At 44.0% G+C, this 16454-nt stretch overlaps 1 non-coding gene across 1 annotated transcript; it reads left to right on the forward strand.

Annotated features, from left to right (window-relative positions):
* Positions 1 to 4494: 4494 nt before the first annotated feature.
* On the forward strand, positions 4495 to 4596 carry LOC141419378 (U6 spliceosomal RNA). Its single transcript, XR_012444153.1, has one exon. It is a non-coding gene; the product is annotated as a U6 spliceosomal RNA (small nuclear RNA).
* The last annotated feature ends 11858 nt before the right edge of the window (positions 4597 to 16454 follow it).

Raw genomic sequence — 16454 nt, forward strand, 5'->3', positions numbered from 1 at the left:
GGCTGTAACTCAGCTTAGTTCTTGGGCCCACACTGCAAGAATTCAGTACCTGTAACTCTTTGGAGTCACAGATATGGCTACAGTAGATTTGACTTCAGATCTACCCTAGGTGACTATATTACCCTCATATAAAGTCTGTGTATCTCAGACATGTGACAATGGCTAACTTAAGCACCAGAAGGTTCATTGACTCCCACTTAGACATCTCTGTAGGTTAAGAAATAAGCCAGTTGTGTGTATATTCTGCAAGAGTGTCAGAATTGTGAAACTAGGGGGAAACAGACTTCTGGTTTAACATGGCAGATTTTACACATGGATTTTCCTTTTCCTTATGTTACAGTTTGGATCTGGAATGTCCATGTGTTAAAGGTTTAGTCTCCAGCTTGTTGCTTTTGGAAGGTAGTGGAACCTTTAAAAGGTGGGGCCTAGTGGGAGGTCTTTAGGTCACTGGGAGTATGCCCTCAAAGGGGAGAGTGGGACCTTAGCCCCTTCCTTTTTCTCTCTTCCCTTCCTGGCCATGAGGTGAATGACTTTGCCATGACACAGCACCATAGACCCAAAGCAATGGGACCAATTGATCACAAACTGAGAACACCAAAACTGTGATTTATTACAGTGAAGAAAGCTAACTAACACACCTTTTAAATCTCAATAAAGAAGTACACAACAGAGGCTGGCAGAATGGCTCAAGTGGTAGAGAGCCTGCCTAGCAAGTATGAGGCCCTGAGTTCAAACCCCAGTACCACCACGACCACTACAAAAAACCCAAATAAAAGAATCTTCCAAAACAAGAAGGAAGGTTGCAGAAAGGGTTATATACAAAGAAGGCATTAAAATGGGTACAGGGGGTAGAGAGCAGAGAGTACAGGAACAGATGGAACAGAACCAAGGATGGAAGCTTAGAGACAAGAGCAATGACCAGCTCATCCAACAGAATATGAAAAGGGCTGGGACCAGAGCTGAAGTGAAGGAGAGCATCAAATAGGATGTTTAATTAAAGGTTTGTCAACAAAATATTTGTGCCAAGCAACCTACTCCCTAAATCCCCTCCAGCTCATAGGGAGAGACTGACAATCAGACTTTTACTCCCAGGCTAACTAAGAAACCAACCAAAAGGCTCTTCTGTAAAGACATTTGACTGAGGAAATCTTAGGCTGTGATGTAAGTGTTGTTGGCCTCCTATTCTAATATCAAAGAATGACCCCAAGACCACGTAAATCCTGCAAGTCTATGTCACACAATGGTGCTCCCATTCATGTTTTTTATTGACTCCAGGGTGACGCCACTGAAGAGATACAACATGCCAGCTCGTGCCAAGACAGTCCTTATGATATCGTGATATATGTACTTTGGGTTTTGCCCACAGTTCCTGGCTCACAATTCCCTTCCCAAATCAGGCCTTAGAAACTAGCATTTTTCTTCCTCAAGGTGAGGTGTACAAACTCTGATCTGCCTCCACCTTTCTGTCTGGGAGCTGACCTACCTTGTCTGATAGTAGACAATAAGACCCCCATTTTAGTGGGAGGAGGGGTCCTGGCCCACAGTAAACAATCAGGACAGATAGGCCTTGGCGAGTTCCCCCATCTGGTCATTAGCGTAAGATTAGACCCATTTTGTTCAGTCACATTTTGTCATAGCTGTTCATGTTTCAATCATCCCTATGCAATGAAGCCTCCATAAAACTTTAAAAGGGAGGGCTCAGAGATCTTCTGGTTAGCTGGGCACGTAGGGGTTCCTGGAAGGTGGGAGTCCTGGAGAGAGCATGACAACCCCGCATCCCCTTCCCACAGTCTTGAACTACAAATGTCTTCATCTGTATCCTCTATAGTGAATGTTAGGTGTCCCTCTGTATTCTGGGAGCCACTTGGGTAAACCAATTGGACCCAAGGAGGTGCTTAGGGGAACCCCTATTTATGGCTGGCTGGGGCTTATGATTGTCATCTTTGTGGACTGAGGCTCCTATGGGACCAGGGCTGTCTCCAGGTAGGTTGTGTCAGAATGGAATGTGTCGATGCTACAACACTGTCTGCTTGTTGGTGGGGAGAAGCCCCCAATACACACCTTTTGGGGTCACAGAAGTGACTGTGCTGTGAGTGTATAGTAGGAGAAACTGAGTCTGAGCCAGAGTTGTTGTTTCTTTCTATATGCACAGTCCTTTATCCGCCCATATGAACAGAAGACAGGGGACCATGGGAAAAGCCAGCCACCAAAAAAACAAAGACCAAGAATATTGAACAGAGTAGTTGATCCCTGGGGGAAAAGAGAGACTTGAGGGAACAGAGCGGATTTGACAAATGTTACGAATCTCAGAGAATTGTGAGGCACCCACAGAATCAGAAGCAGGTGGTATGAGCAGGGGGTAAGAGGGACTTCTTGGAGACTAAAAATTCAATAGGAAGACAGAGAGAAAGGTGAGATCTTCAAATGTGAAACAAAAAGTCCAAGACATTGCAAATAGGAGAGAAAACTCAAGAGACCTGAAAGATTGCTCCAAGAAGGTGACACCCAACTAACAGTTTCCGAGAGAGAAAATGGGGAGAAGGACACACTGAAAGAAAAAATGGAGATAATTTAGGAAGAGATTGGTTTCTGGTCAACATGGTGGCATCACCCACATTCATCCCTGGAGCTTCCCAAGCTTCACTAAAATGGCAATGAGGGGACACACCTGTCAGGACAAAGCAAATGGGAGGACAGACTGGAGTAATCCATTCGGAAGCTGGGAAGCAGGTGAATGGGTGGTGACTGTCACTGCATCCAGGAGAGCAGAGGCCTACACTGGGAAAATTCAGAAGCAAAAGGGCCCCAAAGGTCTCAGGAGGGGAAGTGCCATGAAGTATGAACAAAGGGATGGGGAAGGCTCAGCAGGAAGATCTCCCAGTATCTCCCTTAAATAATACCGGGGGGGGGGGGGCGGGGGGGCAGGCATGGTGGCGCACACCTCTGTTTCCAGCTACATGGCAGACATAAATAGGAGGATCACAGTCTTGCCATGGGAGCTCAGCCCAGGCAAAAAGAAGTCTGGGTGGCATGGCTTAAGTGGTAGAGACCAAAGCATGAGGCACTGAGTTCAATCCCTGGTGAGTGTGTGTGTGTGTGTGTGTGTGTGTGTGTGTGTGTGTATCAGCTCTACACAAAGTCTTCCAAGAAACTGAAGAAGAAGAAATACTTCCTAACTCATTCTATGGGGCCATCTTTACCTGGGAAACTTAGTCTAATAGTAAATAAAAATATTGCCTAGTTACCAAGCAAAATTTAACTGCAAAACACAATGCAGTTTAACTTTCAAATACCAATCAATGTAATTCATCATATTAGCTAATAAAAAAAAGAAAAATCTCATGCCCCTCTCAATAGATATAGAGAAAGTGTTCAACGAAATCTAACATCATTTATGAGGACAAGTCTCAGATAAAAGTACAAGAGGAGCCAGGTATAGGTGACTCACATCTATAATCCTAGCTATTTGGGAAGCTGAGATCCAGAGGATTGCAGGTCCAGGCCAGCCTGGGGCAAAACATTCTCAAGAGTCCATCTCAACCAATAGCTGGGTGCAGAGCTACACAGCAGGCTGAGATTAGGAGGATCACAGTTGGAGGTCAACCTTGGCAAAAAAAGTTCCTGAGAACCCATCTCAAGGAAAAAAGGTAAGTATGGTGGCCAGTGCCTGTCATCCAGCTACAGTGGACTGTGGTCTGGGCCTGCATGAGCAGTTTGGTTATCTCCAAAATAACCAGTTATTTTGAGTTATGACTCAAGAGGTAGAGTGCCTGGCTAAAGTGTGAAGGCTTGAATTCAAACTCTAGCACCACTAAAAAACAAAACAACTCAACAAAATGAAGCTATGGAAGAACTCACAGCTAACATCCACCTTCATGGCATGGCAAAAAGCAAAAATCTTAAAACAACAAGAAGACACCACTACAGATCTCAGAATGACCAAAACCCAAAACACTGACAACAGCAAAAGTGAGTGAGGACCTGGAGCAACAGGGACTGTCAGTCACCGCTGGTGGGAAGAAAATGGCACAGGAACTTGGAAAACAGTCTGGCAGTTTCTTACACACAGACCTCACTCCTACCATACATTCAGCAATTGCTTTCCTTGGTATATATTCAAATGAGTTGAAGACACGCCACACAAAGCCCTGCACACAACAGTCTCAGCAGCCTTAATCATAACTGCTAAAACTTCAGACCAAACAAGATGTCCTTCAGTGGACAAGTGCATCAATAAACCATAGTCCTTCCATAAAATGGAATATTATTCAGCACACTGAATGATGATCTATCAAGTCATGGGAAGTCATGGAAGAACATGAAATCCAATCAGAGGCCTCATGTCTATGAGTCCAACTATACATTAGAGACAGCAAGATGGCCAGTGGTCACCAGAGGTCAGGGGAAGGAAACTACTCTGCATGATTTAATGATGTACATACTTGTCATTTAATTTCCAAACCTATAGAATATACATCAAGAATGAATCCTAGTGCATGCTTCGACATCACAGGCACTAAAATTTGAACAATATGGAGATTAGCATGGCCCCTGTGCAAGGATGACATGCAAATTCATGAAGCATTCCATACTTAAAAAAGAAGAAGAATGAATCCTAGTGGGGAGCCAGTGGCTCATGCCTATAATCCAAGCTACTCAGGAGGCAGAGATCAGGAGGATTATGGTTTGAAGTAATCCCAGGTAAATAGTTTGCGATGCTCTACCTTAAAAAAAAAATCACAATAAAGGGCTGGTGGAGTGGCTCAGGCAGTAAGAGCACCTGCCTTGCAAGCATGAGGCCCTGAGTTCAAAGCCCAGTGCTGCCAAAAAACAAAAAAACAAAAAAAAAAAACAGAAGAAGAAAGAATGAATCCTAATGTATTTGGTGTGGTGTGGACACCCATAATCCCAGCTAACTGGGAGGCAGAAGCAGAAGGATCTTGAGTTTGAGGCCAGCCCTGCCAACATTAGTGAGACTCTATCTCAAAAACAAAATACAAACAAAAGAGCTGGGAGCATGGCTCACCCTCAATAAATGTGAGACCCTGGGTTCAATCCCAGCAATAAGGGGGGCGGGGGGGGAAGAAAAATGAATGAACCATGAACCCTAATGTGAGGTATTCATCTTGGGTGATAATGATGTGCAAATGCACACTCTGGTACACGATGTTGCCTTTGTGCGTGGGGTAGGTATGCAGGAACTCTGTACTTTCTGCTTAATTTTGCCTGTGAACCTAGAACTCCCCTACATAGTAAAGTCCATTAAGAAAGCAGCCACGCTGTTTTAGTACATTGTGTTGCATCAGAAGAATGCACCTCGCCCTTGCAGGATTGCTTTCAGGATTATGAATTTGTGCCTCTAATAAAATGCTCTTCTAAATTAAAAATAACTGGATGAATTCCCTCTAAGATTAGGATCGAGCTAGCATGTCTGCTTTCACGGCTTATATTCAATCTTGTCCTGGAGGTTCTAGCCTAGTCAATAAAGAAAAAATGTTGCCTCCAGATGGAAAAGAGACACACTGTCCCTATTTGCAGACATACAGATCTACAAAACTACTTTTTCATTTTGATGAGTATATATTTGTTGTACACAGAGGTTTCACTGTGATTTTCCCATAGATACACACAAGGTGCCCGGATCACACCATTCTCTCCATCACTCCTCCTCGTTAGCACTCCCTCCTTCTTAGAACAAATTCAGTGGGTTTCATTGCTCTGTTTTCATAGATGTGTGTGGGGCACTTTGACCATATTCACTGCCCATTCTTTCCTTGCACCCTCCCCTCTCCTCTTGTACCCAACCTCAAACAGAACCTATTTTACATTCCTGACATTTATTTTTAAGGACTAGGAGAGAGAACATGAGATACTCAATTTTCCCCACCTGCATTGTCTTCTTTTAACATATTGATCTCCAGTTCCATCCATTTTCCTGCAAATGACATCATTTCATTCTTCTTTATGGCTGAATAATACTCCATACTGTACATGTATACTACATTCTCTTTATCCACTCATCGGTAGATGGGCACCCAGGCTGATTCCACATTTTGGCTGATGTGAACTGTGCTGCTGTACACATGGGTGTGCAGGTGTCTCTGTTGTATGTTGACTTACATTCCTTCAGATATGTGCCCAGCAGTGGTAGAACAGGATCATTTTATGGTGGATCTATCTTAAAACTTTTGAAACTAAGAAGTGTAATAGCGTAGTAGGATTAAAGGTTAACATGCAAAAGAAAATCAGTGTGCTTCTATGCATTAGCGATGAGAGAGCCATTATAGATGTTGAAATCTCAAAACAAATACCATTGATAATATCAAAAATATAAACTACTCACGGCTAAGTTTGACAAAAAAGATTTTGGAATTTAAAAATACAAAAGCAAAAATGAAAAACTTAAAACCTGAGTAAGTTGAGGAAATCTCCCAATAATTAGATTACTTACAACAAAGACTGGAAGCTGAAAAGTAAGAATACTGTTCTCAACAGGAAGTACCACGGCAGAAATGGCAGATCTTTCAAAAATAGGAAAAAAAAAAAAAAAAGAAAGAAAATGGGCAGAAGCAATTTTACTACCCCCCCCCAAAAAAGAAAACATTTCAAGAAAATTTCCTGGACTCAAGGATATGAATTTGTAGACTTGAGAGTTCACCAAGTGCTCAGCACAATAAATAAAACAAAACCACCCAATCCCATCCGTGAGAAGTTGCAAAACAAGGGAACAAAGAGAGATTACCAAAGGTCCCAGAGAGAAAGAATGGGTGACACACAAGGGTCCAGACCCGTTTTGCCATAGCCTTTCCAGACAGAGCACAGCCCTCCATCTGAAAATGAGTCCCACCCAAGAGCCCCAGATCCCGGGCAGGCTGTGACACACTGCCAGGACAGAATGAGGACTGGGGACCCTTCAGATAAGCAATGTCACCACTTGTCATAATGGCTTGTGCTTTCTCAGATTTTCTCCTCTGTTGAAGAGTGTGGGGATGGATTTGTGACAGGTACATGGAAAAACAGATGAGAGTCACTGACTCTAGCAAAAACATGAATCGCACAAAAAAAAAAAAGAAAATTTACAAGTATGGGGGTACCGGCTGTGACCTCAAATAGTATTTACATAGTTACCATAATATAGAGGCTAAGGACCGATTGTTACATGGTTATAATCCAGAGGAAACATGACGACTGTTACAAAGTTATAATAACAGGATAGTTCTGATTGTTACCAAGTTATAATAATCCAGAAGATACATACTGATTTGTCCAAAAACTGATAGCATTCTATTGGAATAATGGAAGGGAAAGAAATGCCTTTGAGGGGACAGGAGTGGAGTAACAGCTAAGCCCATATTTTTCATTATCTGAAATGAATGTATTTTAAAATAAATAAATAGAAATTTAAGCATGCTAGTTACAAATATTGAGTCAGATACCAGAAAACTGAAAGTATCAAAAATTTGTGACTTCTAGGGAGTGGGAAGGGATCTGCTAGGTTCACTGTCAGATTTGTAGTAGAACTATTTAATTTGGGAGGGTGGTGCTGGGGTTTGAACTCAGGGCCTTGCACTTGCCAGGCAGGTGCTCTACCACTCAAGTCATTTCCCCAGCCTCTTTTTGCTTTTATTGTTTTTCAAATAGGATCTCATGCTTGTGCCCAGGCCAGCCTGAACCATGGTCCTCTGGTTTATGATCCACAAATAGCTGGAACTACAAATATGCCCTACCACATCTGGCTTGTTTATTGAGATGGGGTATTCCTAACTTTTTGTCTGGCCTAGCCTCAAACTACAATCCTCTTGATTCTCCCTCTTGAGTAGCTAGGATTTCAGGCATGAGCTACCGCACTTGGCCCAGACTGTTTAATTTCTTAAACCATAGAAATGTACAACTTTTGTTGAAATTAAAATAAGAAAAAAAGGCACAACAGAAGAAAGTTTCCCAGAACTGAAGAAAGAAGTTCTAGAGAACTTAGTTGGTTAGTTTTCTGAACTAAAAGAACCTTCAAGTTCCAAGTAGGATAGAGGATGAAAGACTTGGGCCTTGATACAGATTCAAGGTATTTTAGCACACCAGACACAAAGAGAAATTCCTAAAAGCTTCCCAGAATAAAAGAAAAACCACCCTCAAAAGAACAAAAATAATACTGGTCTCAGACATCTCATCAGGAACATAAGAAGTAGAAGAAAAAAATCTGAAAAAAGCATTGAAGCTGGAACCTTATATCCAGAAAATCATTGAACAAGTGAATAAAATGGAGTAATAGGTTTATAAGCACTTACAGAATTCGCCTCAAAACCACAGGATAAAAAGCTTCAAGAAACAGTATGATTAAGAGGTTTGAAGGGGTGTGGTGGTGCACATCTGTAATCCCAGCATCTGGGAGGCTAAGGATCACAAGTTCAAGACCAGTCTGGGCTACACAGGGGAAAAAAAGGTTAGATAATGGTGAGCAACCAGCAAAGGCGGCTTTCTTTTATTAATAAGGAAAAAGTAAGGCAATTCAAACTTTTAAGAAAAACAAATAGTCATGTAAGCAATTCATGTCTATGTCTAAGTAAAAATTAAATGAGAACACAACATAAATTTAATAATTGATCCATTATGTTGCTTATAGTAATGACACTGGATATATAGAAAAAGAAACAACATCCTAACACACTGATTGACTTTGAAAGGAACAACATTTACAAAGTCATAATGAATCAATCACCCCTTGAACAGAACAAGAGAGACTTAGATCTGTAAGACAGTCTATAGAGTTATCAGTCCTGACAGTGTAAAAGTCAAGGACACCTGAGAGAAAGTGACATTTTATCTGAACAGAATAGAACACAACAAGAAATGAGATTTTGGTGTGAGATTGAAAGTTTAAAAGGTAACCAACACAACCTAAAAATAATAATGGAACTGCTAAATTTTTGGAAAGGATATGTAGTGCAAGATAGCTAAAACCTTGTTTCACACAAGGATTTAATAAACAGTGCCTAATCTGAATATCAAATATATATATGAGAACCTACTTAGGATGTCAATCCCAGAAAACCCAATGCAGAAATGGGTAGGGTGGTGGCCTCTGAGGCTAAGGAAGGGACAAGAATGGAGTGGGTGACTTTCGCTTCTCTCAATATGCCCTTTTCTACTGTGTGTGTTCTGCGAAGTGTTTTGAAGGAATAAATTAAAATGTCAAATTGTAAATGCATCCGTACTCTGAAAACTAGACATGAACACATTGGTAGTGAAAAATGCTTGCTTAGACAGCCGGCAGGATTGTGCTCGGTGTCTGTCATCCACTGTCAAGTCCCACGATGGTGGCCCGGCCAGGGCACGGGGGCAGCGCTTCCTCTCTGGTGTGTCCAGTCCGAACTGAGGATGAGCTCACAGTGGACATGAGGGCTGTGTGAGGACCGGGGTGCGTGTGGGTGCACATGTATCTGTGTGTCATGTGTATGTGTGTGCAGGTATGTGTGTTGTGTGCATTGCATGTTGCATGCATGTGCATGTATGTGTATACATGTGTTGTGTGTTATGTGTGTATATGTGTATTGTGGATCTTGTATATATGTGTATGTCTGTATTGTGTGTAAATGTGTATGTGTTATGTGTGTGCATGTGTGTATGTGTATATGTGTCATGTGTGTGTTTGTGTTTTATGTGTGCATGTGTTTGTGTGGGTTGTGTGTATATGTGCATGTGTGTTAATGTGTATGTGTGTGCATGCATGTATATCTGTATGTGTGTGCATGTAAATGCATGTGTGTTAATGAGTGTGTGTGCATATGTGTGTAAATGTGTGTGCCTGTGTGTTATATATGTGCATGTTTTATGTGCAGGTCTGTATGTGTATTCTATGTGTGTATTATGTGCACACATGTGTCTCTTATGTGTGTTGTGTGTGTGTTTGTCTTCATGTGTGCACATGTGTGTATGTGTTTGTGTGCATGTGCGCGTGTGTTGTGTGTGTGTTTGTGTGCATGTGTGTTGTGTGTGCATGTGTGTAAGTGTGCATTGTCTGTATGTGTGTACTATGTATGTGCTTGTGTGTGTGAACCCTGCACACGCGTGCTGGAGGACTATAGGAAGAATTGAGTCTGAGTTTTGACTGGAAATTGCCAAGTTGCTTTTGCAGAATGTGATTCTGGTGACCCAGAGAAGGGTCGAGGATAAGTGAAATCCATCCTTATGACCTTCAGGGGTTCAGCCAACAGCCACTTGGGACCTCCATGCTGACAGACTTATCCTCTGGTCTCTTGGCACACTGAGAGTCCCTGTGTGCTGGTCATAGGATAGTCATTTGAAGTGGAACCCTTTTGGTTTCTCCTATACATAGCCATTCAGCCAGGGCCGGGTCCCAACAGACAGCCATACTGTTGAGTTAGTCACTTGATTTCTGCCTAGCAGGTGCCGATGGCTCCCTGCCCTCCCAGTTCTCTTTCCCCACCACCATGGAGGAAGCTCCTTCCTGGCATTATTTCTTACACACATGGCAAGCAAACCATCCAGGCCCACAACAAATGGCAGGCCCAGCAGTGACTGTGGTCTCTGAAACAGCAGCTCGTGGCACAAATACACCTTAGTCACGTTGTGTGAGGACCTGGGCAGCCTGGAGCTCCCAAATGCCAGCATCAGTGGGTGCCTTCACTTCAAATCTGGTTTGTGGGCAAATACAGAATCCCGTGTCACCTCCACACTTCACATGGAAAATGCTTTCATGTGGCCCAAGATGAAGGTGTCTGTGTCACTCAGGCTCTCCAGAGAAACAGAGCAATGGATGGAGGGGGAGAGCGGGGAGAGAGGAGACTTGTCAGGGAAACTGGCTCACAGAGTGATGAAGGTTGAAGGCTAGGGCAGGCTGTCCCAGGCTGGAGAGCCTGGGATGCTTGCAGTGTGACTCAGCCCAAGGCTGAAAACCTCAGAACCCCAGAAGTTGATGGGGTCATTCTTAGTCTGAGGTTCCAGGCCTGAAAACTTGGGGGCACTGATGTAAGTCCTGGTGTCCAAAGGGAAGAAAGTGTGGAGTTTTGACATCCAGGGGCAGAAGGAGGAAAGTCCCAGCTCCAGGAGAGGCAGAGGAAGTCCTTTCTTCTGCCTTTTTGCTCTGTCTGGGCCCCCAGCCAGCCGATGGGAGGATTCTGTCCACATCAAGGGCACTGCCCCACTCAGTCCACCAAGTCACACACGTGTCTTCTCTAGAGACAACTCACAGAAGCACCTAGAAATAACAGGAGGTGTTCCTTCATCCCACCTAGGTGGCCACAGTCTGGATGTTGTATGTCCCCAAAGGCCTCCGTATTAAAATCTTGGTCCCTAGCATGGTACCATTGTGAGGTGGTGGAACCTTTCAGAGGTGGAGCCTCAGGTAGGCCTTTTGCTCATGGGGGTGTCTTTTTTTTGGTGGTACTGAGATTTGAACTCAGGGCCTCATTCTTGCTCAGCAGGTGCTCTACCACTTGAGCCATTCCAGCAATCCTGTTTTGTGTTGGGTATTTTCGAGATAGGGTCTCTTGAACTATTTGCCCAGGCTGGCTTCCAACTGCGATCTTCCTGATCTTTGCCTCCTGAGTAGCTAGGATTACAGACATGAGCCACCAGCTCCCAGCTAGGGGTATGTTCTGGAAGGAGATAGGGAGGCCCTGGTCCCTTAGTCTTCCTTTATTTTGCTTTTTCTCTTTGTCATTTCCCAGTCATGAAGTAAACGGCTTTGTTTTACCATGCACTCCACACTAGGACATGCTCCCTCATCTCAGGCCCAAAAGCAACAGGGTCAACCAACCATGGACTGAAAACTCTAAAACTCTGAGACAAATTAAACCTTCCCTCCTTATAAATTGATTATCTCAGGCATTTTGTTACAGTAACAGAAAGCTAATGCAATACTTAAGGTGTATCCTCATGCCATTGTACTAACTCTTTCAGGTTATTTTCAGTGTCACGAATGCTGACAATTTTTAGTTTTAAAGGGTTATTGTTCCCTTTGGGGTTGTGGGTTGCTCCCTTTGCCTGGCATCTGTAGGAAAAGTGCTGAAGGACGTGTACCTGTGTAGTGGCCATTTAAAATAAGAAGCCACAGTGACTTCATACAGAGCTCCTGGTGGAGAGGACAGAATTCTCAGTGGGCTGTGAATGCTGGCTCTAAAAGGTGCTCAGATGCTTTCCAGGTGACATGTCCTAACTGCTACACAGACACCAGGAATGACTGCCCTCTCAGAGTTTGCTCCATGTCCCTGGTGTGCGTTGGAGGGAGATGTCCTCTTACAAATGGAACTGGGGCAGGGGAGAATGTCACTGCAGACGTGCTGGACTGGTAGCAAAAGCTTATGACATTTCGATAGCTCTTTGCCTTTTCACATGCTCATTTGGGAACAGCTTTTCTGTCTTGATCTATCTTTTTTTTTTTTCAGAGAAAGAGCACAAAATAATATAGAGTAGAAAGAACTCTGGATCCAAGAAGGCAGGAATAGCCTGCTTTTCATTATTCTGACAAAGTGTTGATTAGTCAAAACTTCTGATTAGCATACTACTGTGTGTGGCTGACATGAACAACTAATTTTTAAATAATTAGAAAACAGTTCAATAAAATGCAATTCAACCCAGGACACAGAGAAGCCTAGGACTTCTTCTGGTTTTGATATTGACAATGTGAATACTGTCATTATTCTACAGAGTCTTAGAAAGGCTGTTGATATCGAACTGCTGTTAATAGGTCGTTAGACAGAACAACTTGGCAGCCATTTAACCCTGTCCTTCCTCTCTTTCCCAACAACCTGACATTGGGTTCCAGGCGAGAAGACAGGTGTGGACACAACCTCTGTGATCCCAGATCCTCCCACCAAAGGACAGCGTGTGTCCCCCACCTCCTGCCTGCTGTCTGAGATGCCCTGACACTGGGGACCAGCAAAGGGCTGTTCTATTCTTTCTTGCTTGATCCAGGCACAGTTGGAAGAGTCCACAGATCCCTGATCTAATAGGGCAGGATCAGTGACAGGCTAAGGATCCACGGGGATCTCATCCCATGGTCCCTGTACAGGGTCCAAATGTCTCATTGATCTTCAGTAGAACATTTTTTGGGGGAGAAATAAGCAACAAGAAAGTGGAAGAGCGACAAATTATAAAACTCAAGGAAGATAAAAAATAATGTGAAGAAAATGATGGAAAAACAAAAAGAAAATGATGAAAGAAATAAGGATTTGGGAGCAAACACCAGTTTCACTGTGAAACTATGTGTTTGAATGTTTTAGGGACCTCATAAAAGTGGAATCATACAAGTAAAGTTAACAAATAAAAGTTGTTGGGAAGGAGAGCCTCTGGCTTGAATAGTTGTCCATTTTGCTGAGGTGTCTGGTGGAAGGTGGTGCAGGGATGGAGACCAAAAGGAGGCTGTGAAGGGACCATATCAAATGGCGCTGGGGACTTGGAGCTCCCAGCCTGGCCCCTCCCACGTCCTGGGGAATGGGCTCTCCTTGCCTTTGCCCTTCCCCGTCACGGTGTACACTGAGGCCAGGGTCAAAAAGGAAGGGCAGGATCTTCCCCAGGCCTCCAAACCCTTCCTGGAACACCAGCTGACAAAAGTCCCCTCATGGGCAGAGTCTCTGAGGCATTGCTGTTCCCGTGAACATGGCTGCCCTAGGCCCCCAAGCTTGTGATCCTTTCTGACACTTTGTTAGCCTGACCTCTCTCCCCCTCTGTCTCTTTGTTTTTAAATTTATGTATTCTTATTTTGATTTCATCTATCTGGATGCCTAATGGGCTGTCTTGGTGCTAAGCAAGTTGCTAGAAATAGACTAGGTGCAGATGGCTCCCACCATAATCTTAGCTACTCGGGAGGCTGAGGTTGGGAGGATAGCAGTTCGAGGACAGCCCAGACAAATAGTTTGTGAGACACCATCTCCAAAATAACCAGAGCAAAATGGGCTGTAGGTGTAGTTCAAGTGGTAGAGGACCTGCTTTGCAAGCATGAAGCTCTTGGTGGCCCAGTCCCACCAAGAGAAATTTAAAAATTAAAAATATTTTAAATGGGGGGTGAGTGTGGGAGGAAGGGGGAGGTGGCACAATGTATACACATGTAAGTAAATGTAAAAACGATAAAAGGAAAAAAATACAAATTTTAAGAAAAGGTCAGCCTATAGGAAGGGAGGTAGGAAGGTATTGCATATATTTTTGGGGAAGAGAAAGTTAAAAGGGAAGGAAAAGGTTTCTTATCAGAAGAATTTTATAGAGTTAATTCTGTCTTAAGTCATTGTTCCAAAATTGAAAGAGGATAAAGACATATTCCCAGAATGTTCAAGACAGTAACAAGATGTATGAGTAAGTCTTAAGTATATAAAAAATGGAATTTATATTTAAAAAAAAACCAACAACTTTAAATAGTCTTAATTCCTGGGCCAAAGAGAAAATGTTCTGTAGTTTTAAACCAAAACCTGAGCTTGTCACTTAGTTTTAAAATATTAGTGATACATTCCCTACCCATTTCCAACTTGAGCATTTGACACCCCAACTCACCACCTAGAGCTGCTGAATTTAGCAAATTAAAAAAAAAAAATGCAGTACAAGCCGGGCATGGTGTGCACACCTGTAGTCCTAGCACTCGGGAGGCTGAGGTTGGAAGATTGAGTTCCAGGCTAGCCTGGGCTGTGGAACGAGACCCTGTCACAAAAGACAAAACAAAAACAAAAACCAGGGCAACTGGGTAAGTTTGAATTGCAGATAAAAAACCATAATTTTATTGGCGCTAGCATATCCCAAATATTTAAAATTGCTTATCTGCAATCAAATGTAACTGCTTGCCTACTGTTTACCTGGGAACACCAACAAGATAATCCCTTAACCATTCTAAAAAAAAGCATTTAATCCAAGCTTATGTACATGATGGACACATTTAATCTAACCCTATCTTCGCCCATGGGTTTCATCTGTTTGAGCGTCCCAGGTACATCTCAGACAGTAAGCTCCAAAGCAGCCCTGCTGGGAACGGGCCCAGGACGCTGAGCTCACCATGGGGGATCAAGTTCAAAGGTGGTTTTTCCAAGGTGATAGTCCACCAGGGCACAAAGGTCCGGTGCTTCCCAGCTTTGGCAGAGGCAGGAGTCACAAATGAGATTTGGTGCTATTTTCACTAAATTCTGGAATTGTGGTTGGGCTGGAATCCTGAGCACGGCGTCCTAAAAGATGGAGGAAGCTTCTGTGACAGGGATCCCCAGATCTCCCTGAACACCTCCCAGAGCAAAGTGCCCCGCCTCCAAGGTCAAGGTCAAGGCCAAGCTTCTGTCTCCAACACTGCTCTTTTCCCACTGAATTTTGCCTTTTCTTTTCAGCCTGTTAGAAGCGTGTTAATCCTTCCTGTGTCCCAGAGCTGTGATTACAGCTGTCTGTGCGTGTGCCGGTGTCCACACAGGGCAGTGAGTGGAGTGGCTCCCAGAAATGGACGTGTAATTCTGGTCTCTGCCCACCGGCCTGTCACAGGGAGAGTGTGAGTGACAAGAGGATTGATTCCTGCCGGGGAGGGAAGGGCTCATAATTTACAGTCCACAGAGCTGGCTCCTGCTACATCATTAGGGCCTTCTTTTTGTAGACAGTAATAAATCGACTTATCACCAGTGCTGACAACATGTGCTTCTTTTTTAAGGGCCCCATAATTTTTATTTTTTAAGAGAATATTCATATTTGATAGTGGAGTCATGGATGTCTGAATGGTGCTCTGGAGAAAAGACACTGTTTTTTTCCTTCTCTAAAGAAGGTATAATTCAAGTCCCAAATGCTACCGGCAGGTGTAGGCTTGGCTTCTAGACACGAACTGGGGATAGGCACTGGGGACATTCTAGAGCCTTGGCAGGCAGAGTGCCTTGTCCCTCAGCAGGGAGGCCTTGAAAGGATCCACAGAGCACCTGGAGTGTGCAGATGGCGCACTGGGCCACATCACTGCCTTTGGAGTGGAGGTGACATCTGTGGACTTCCCACCCAAAGGACTGGTTTCACTACCACCCTAGGGATGAATTCTCTTAAGCCCTTCTGCCAGGAGGGGTCTAAAGAGGGTGACAGACAAAAATCAAAGCAATTCCTAACTCTGCATCCAGCCAGGTCATTCCAGCGTGGTCTCTCAGGGCTGGGAGATCACACACCACTAGGGGGTGACAGTGAGACCTGCTGAGCACTCCCAGCCTGCCCCCCAGGGTCACAGTCCTGGATGGGATCACAGTGGATGCAATCGCCAACAGTGACTCCCCCAGCCTGGCCTGTGTCTGGTCCCTACTCGGGGACAGATGAGCTGGAGAGTTCTGCTTCCCTTCCCCAGGCCTCCTGTGCCTCAGTTGCCATCTCTGGGCCTCCTGTGTGACTTCACAGCCACCCCAGAGCCCCTCTCATCACAAGACCCTAACGGTTCCCGAACAAGCAAAGGGGTGGAGACCCTCAGCAAGACCCTTCCTCTCTCTGAGCCCGAGCCTTCCTTATGTCAGAGA

The sequence above is a fragment of the Castor canadensis genome, chromosome 19, assembly GCF_047511655.1.
Source record: "Castor canadensis chromosome 19, mCasCan1.hap1v2, whole genome shotgun sequence".
Classification (NCBI taxonomy): Eukaryota; Metazoa; Chordata; class Mammalia; order Rodentia; family Castoridae; genus Castor; species Castor canadensis.